General features: G+C 41.0%; 1 long non-coding RNA gene across 1 annotated transcript; it reads right to left on the minus strand.

Annotated features, from left to right (window-relative positions):
* Window positions 1–1,742: 1,742 nt before the first annotated feature.
* LOC133170749 (uncharacterized) lies at window positions 1,743–5,717 on the minus strand. The gene is made up of 4 exons (XR_009718621.1): window positions 3,213–5,717; window positions 2,934–3,106; window positions 2,688–2,797; window positions 1,743–2,609 (listed from the first exon to the last, which is right to left on the minus strand). It is a non-coding gene; the product is annotated as an uncharacterized LOC133170749 (long non-coding RNA).
* Window positions 5,718–6,048: the final 331 nt, after the last annotated feature.

The raw sequence follows: 6,048 nt of genomic DNA on the forward strand, positions 1-6,048 counted from the left end.
CAAAATAAAAGATGTGAAGTTTTTGGTAAGTGGGAAAAAATGGCCGTAAATTTGTGAATTTTGCGAAAACGGAAAATTTTTGGAACGAGAAAAATGTGACCACCCATGCCATGAATATTTGGAATAAGTGAAAAGTGGAACGGAGTGAATCGGTTGAAGTATGTGGAACTAGTTAATGGACAAAAAAGTGAGCGGAAGATGTTGAATAATATAGAGAGAACAATCAGTTTACTTTTTTTAAATAAATGATGCCTAAGGGGACTTGACCCACGCGACATCACCATCCTCATGGGGCGGATCTAAAAAAGAAAGACAGATTAAACATCACTACTTCATGAAAGAGAGGGAGCGGAAAGAGAGAGATTGATCTTACAGCAGAGACAATGCCGTCTGTCGTGAAAAGGACACCCTCCTCATGGCGGATGTCCTTCAACTCTCTGGCAATGCTTGGAGGGTACAGCAGAGCTGTGCCCTTCACCTCCAAATCTGGTGTCACCTCTATCGCCCCAGCCACATAAATAGCAGTGTTGTGCCGGGAGAGGAGGACCCCTTTTTCTTTTCCCCGGCCAAAATTAATAAATCGGAACGTGCCTCCAACGGAGACATCGGTGGCTAAATTTTGAAAAAGAATAAATTTGCTCAAATGGTGCCCATCACAGAGGGCCACCACTGTATTACAGTAGGAGGCCCCAGCCGCCACCGTGCCATCCTCTTTCAGGGCCCATTGTGAATATTTTGTGGTGGTTTTTAGGGCCACCACTTTGGCCGTGACCGCTGCTGGCAGTTGGTGGAGCGTCCACAGGTTTTCCATTCTGAAAAAAAAAATGAAAATAATAACTGATCATCAGAGACATAATTACTACAGCACTTATATATGGTTTAATTAGTCTACATGATGACAGAAATTGGTTATAAAATAGCAGCCCTACCCTTTTAGAAGGACTATGGTTAATGTCCCAAATGGCTATTGTTTAATGTTTTTTTTGTTGGTTTTATCTATCTATCTATCTATCTATCTATCTATCTATCTATCTATCTATCTATCTATCTATCTATCTATCTATCTATCTATCTATCTATCTATCTATCTATCTATCTATCTATCTATCTATCTATCTATCTATCTATCATATATCTGTTTATTTATTTATTATTTCCAATGAACTACTTCCAGTTTTGTGTATTTTGGAAGATGTTAAGAGTTGACTCCTTTGATCTACCATTTCATCCCCTACATAATTTTGGAAACTCATATGTTGGCACTTGATTTTCTATTTGTTATAGTGAAATAAACATCTGCATACTACTGCCAGAAACGGTGCTGAGAGTTGACTGATCTAGCCGCGCAACTCGCATGATTGACAGCGCCACGGTTTTTTTTTCTGACCGCGCACTAGTTCCCAGGCTTTTTTCACACATGCGGCATGGATCAAAAGAGGTGTCCATGCAGCCTTGTTAAGGCGGCATCACAATGTTAGAACACGGATACAACAATATTGCCCATTTATAATTGTACAAATAAGTTTATACAATATGACTCGGATTATTTGCTCATTTCGTTTTAGAGTATGCACTACTGAATGATATTTAGTCAAGACAAGATGTACATTCACTGTCTGTCTCAAAAACTAAACCATATGAAGAAATATATTGTTCGAGAGATGCTTACTAATGGATACATTTTTTTGAGGACATAGGTATAATAGATATAAAATTATACATTTTTAAGGTCATAGGACTCATTTAATAGTTTTACATCCCCGTGTGATTTTAATCCATCCCCTGGGGGAGAGGGGAGCAGTGAGCAGCAGCGGTGCCGCGCTCGGGAATCAGTTGGTGATCTAACCCCCCAATTCCAACCCTTAATGCTGAGTGCCAAGCAGGGAGGCAATGGGTCCCATTTTTATAGTCTTTGGTATGACCCGGCCGGGGTTTGAACCCACAACCTTCCAGTCTCAGGGCGGACACTCTACCACTAGGCCACTGAGCTGTTTAAATATTGGAAACAAAATATAATAAATCACACACAAGAGAAGGGAAAAAATTGTGCTTTTTGGGACAAAATACAGGTTTTTTAATTGAATCAAAGAATTAATGCAAGAAATAATATAAATAACTTTCAAAAACGCTAAAACATAACAAATAAAAACATATCAAGTATTTTACTGATTCAATAGATAATAATCTCTGTGTGCCCTGCGGTTGGCTGGCAACCGGTTCAGGGCGTCCCCCGCCTACTGCCCGATGACGGCTGGGATAGGATCCAGCACACCCGCGGCCCGCGTGGGGACTAAGCGGTTCAGAGAATGAATGGATGGATGGATGTTATGTTAATTTCAGTGTTATTTTTTAAGAGTTTAAGTGCAACATGATTGTAGACGCTGTTATACAAAAGATAATGCAAACATAATTTGAGGCAAAAAATATAATAAATAAATAAATAAATAAATAAATAAATCGATAAATGAATGACTGAATGAGAACAGAAAACAGACTGTATCTGAGGCTTAGTAGAGTAAAATCAGAGGCTTCCGACTGTTAAAGGCGAAGCTGTTCTTTGTCTGCATTTCTGGATGCGTGTAGAACCACAGGCAAGACCCAAGAACATACTAAAAAAAAAACATGAAAGATGTGTTGAGGAAAAGGAGCAAAATGCTTCATGAAAATGTTCCTTGATGGTTACTCACAGAAGAATCAGAAGAAGTCCTGTGTGTTACCATGCTGGTTTCGGAGTTTGTGTTTCATGATGCTGGCCTCCGTTGTACAGGTCTTTTGGAAAGTCTTGGCTCTCCCTGTGCTATAATATAACATCATAATTGTTTCATTTTGAAAAATCACATTACAATACAGTCATACATCAAGCATATGTACAACTTGTGTCCATCTTGAGTGAATGATATGAACACATTCAATTTGGAATCACAATTACTTACGTGTTGCTTGGAGTCAATAGAAAAGGAGAATAACACTGGTCCCATGGATCTTCTTAAAACTTCGGTCATTTTTTTGGCGAGACAGGCCAGGTCTCATCAAGGCTGAGTACCAAGGTGGCCAAACAAATGGTCTAGACAAATGGAGCATGTGGAGCCACACGCAACATAAAAAACTGAAGAAGAAAAAACATAGAGGTGGTTGAGGACATGAGCTGAAAAAGACATTCAAAATTAAAGAGAGTGTTTTGTGACAATAGTCAATAATAATTGGCTACTTACAGAGGAATGAGAAGTCCTGCTTCTTGCCACCCTGGTTTGGGAGTCTCTCTCGCTCGCTCTCTCTCTCTCTCTCTCTCTCTCTCTCTCTCTCTCTCTCTCTCTCTCTCTCTCTCTCTCTCTCTCTCTCTCTCTCTCTCTCTCTCTCTCTCTCTCTCTCGTGTAACGTCAGCGCTCCAACTTGGTGTCGTGGAGCCACGGCAGCATCTCTGGTCCCAGGTCGAAGAGGCCGGCCTCTGAAGGTGGTCTATATAGGGGGCAGGTGTTGATGGTGTGGTCGGCTGTCTGCTCGGGGGCTCCGCACTCGCATGCCGCACTGTCCGCCAGACCCCACTAGACATGTTGAAGCGCCCAACACCAGTTCTTAAGCGGTTCAGTGTGGTCCACTGCTGGCGAGGTAGTTCGTCTCCTCCTATGGCGCCGTCTCCTGGTTCCCAGACATAACTGTGCATGAGGGAGGGGCCAGCTGCCTCCCACTCCTGCTTCCAAGCTGCTGCCAGCCAGGCATCTCTGGAGATGTCTTCAGGGATGGAATTGAGCATCTCTTGTGCTGCCATGTTGTAGGGGTGGCGTGCCTTGAGTCTGCCTGGGAGTCATTCGTCCATGATGAATGTTTTTGCATGCTCAAGGTCTTTGTGGAGAAAAAAGGACAATCCAGCAAAGTTGATTGAAAATGTATGATTGTACAGAGGGCTTACACAAGCTTAACTATAAATTACAACATGTTACAATTTTATAATTACATTACAATAAGGTGATATGTCATGCCTACCTCTGGCCTCCATTCTGGGATGAACTGCTTTCGCCAGATAAAAACTGTTAAAATACAAAAGAGTGAAATAGCAGCATTTACTCTCTTTAGAAAGAAAGGAAAAAACATGTTTCATGACGAGCAACTTACCTCATCTGTTTTCTGTTCTCGCCTGGTGATTATGACATTCAAAAAAATTAAAAATAAAAGTTCAAAACAATTAAAAAGTTAAAATGTAAAAGGCCTTCCCTTAACTCATCTTTAAAATTTGATTGTAAAATAAAGGTTTAAAAGGTTAAAATTTGATTGTAAAATAAAGGTTTAAAAGGTTAAAATTTGATTGTAAAGTAAAGTTTTAAAAGGTTAAAATCTGATTGTAAAATAAAGGTTTAAAAGATTAAAATTTGATTGTAAAATAAAGGTTTAAAAAGTTAAAAAGTCTCCTCTCAACCATAAGTTAATTTAAAAATGTAAAAAGTTAAAAAGTTAAAAGTTTTAAAAGTTACAATTTTAAAAAGTAAAAGTAACATTTTTAAAAATTAAAACGTTGAGTTAAGGGAAGGCTTTTTAAAAATAAAAAGTTGAGTTAAGGGAAGGCTTTTTAAAAATTAAAAAGTTGAGTTAAGGGAAGGCTTTTTGAAATTTTAAAAAGCCTTTGCCCTCCCTTAACTCAACGTGATTCCTCACCGACCCCCAACCACTATTCCATCTCAACCTACAGGACTATCTTCCCACCATAGACATGAGGTCCTATCTGCAGAAAACAAAGTATGTCATACATAGGTCTGTAGTTATTTTGAGTTTTCAGGTTTCTTTCATTTGTCATTTTGAGCAACCTTCGCCCCAGATCCCATCTCACCTAAAGGCAACAACTCACCCACCACATCCCACCACTAATATTATACACTTACGACAACGTTCACGTTCTGATTTCCATCCTTTTTGCAAATGCTGAACCACATGATTTAGCTGTGACTTACCTTTCAGTGGCCAAAACACAGAAAACAAGATTGTGATAGCTGTAGTACGTTTGCAAGACACCTGAATGAAGAGCACACTGAGGTCGAGAGACAAAAATTAGGTCAAGCAATGTGTTTTTGTCAGTGGTAGCAGTGGTTATGAGTTGCGTGTAACCTGTTGAGCGAAACAAATCGAGAATGGGCTTGAATGAGGCTGATAGCATATCTTCATTTAAAATCTCCACATACCAAGATCTGATGATGGTCCATTACTTCAAGGTACCGCAAGAGATTTCCCAAGCTTGGCAGAAAAGTGCGCGGACTGTTGCCTGGAGGCCTGTAAACGGCAGCAATCAACACATTGAGAGGAGCTTCAAGTTTCACCACAACAAATTCAATGTCGGTCACACCCTGTATGTATTTCTTTTCCTGGGCTGCAATGTGACTTTTGACACAAATACCTACGCCGCCACCAAGTTTCGTCGCCAAGTCAAGACAGTTTGTGTAAGAATCTCTTCGGTTCCTGTGAAACATTGTGAACCCTTCCAAGCAGGCACGTCCATCAGCCACAGATCCTTGAAGGTGTGTCTCCGTGAAGCACAAAACATCAGCAAAGTGCAGCTCGTGGTGGCACCTGATGTCCTGCACATGACAAGACAGCCCTTCGGTGTTATGATGGATGACAACCAGGTGATTTGCCCGATCTACCGACGGCATCACGTGAAGGAGGGGCATCACGCTCTCCAAAGAATCCTCTGCCATCTCAGCAAGAGCAGCAGTGATTTCTGAATTTGCATGAAGTCTTCTCTCGTCCATATGCAGAATATGCAGACCGCTGAGTGAAGTCACTCTACTCAGAGCTACGTACCCCATGCCGTGTTCGAAAACGCCTTTCAGCGAAACAGCAGCCTCTGATGTTGTCATGCCTTGTACCTTGTGGATCGTGCAGGCAAAAGCAAGCTTGATGGGAAACTGTCGGCGTGTCACTCCAGGCTTTTTCAGCTTTTCCTCCTGTCTGTCAATGTACTCACGGTTAGCGGCACGCGCTGTGTTACTCACATGATCAAGTTCCAACCCAACTTTCTGGACACGGGCTTCATTCGGATAGTTGACAATTTCCACAATTTTT

Source organism: Syngnathus typhle, linkage group LG17 (genome assembly GCF_033458585.1).
Source record: "Syngnathus typhle isolate RoL2023-S1 ecotype Sweden linkage group LG17, RoL_Styp_1.0, whole genome shotgun sequence".
NCBI lineage: Eukaryota > Metazoa > Chordata > Actinopteri > Syngnathiformes > Syngnathidae > Syngnathus > Syngnathus typhle.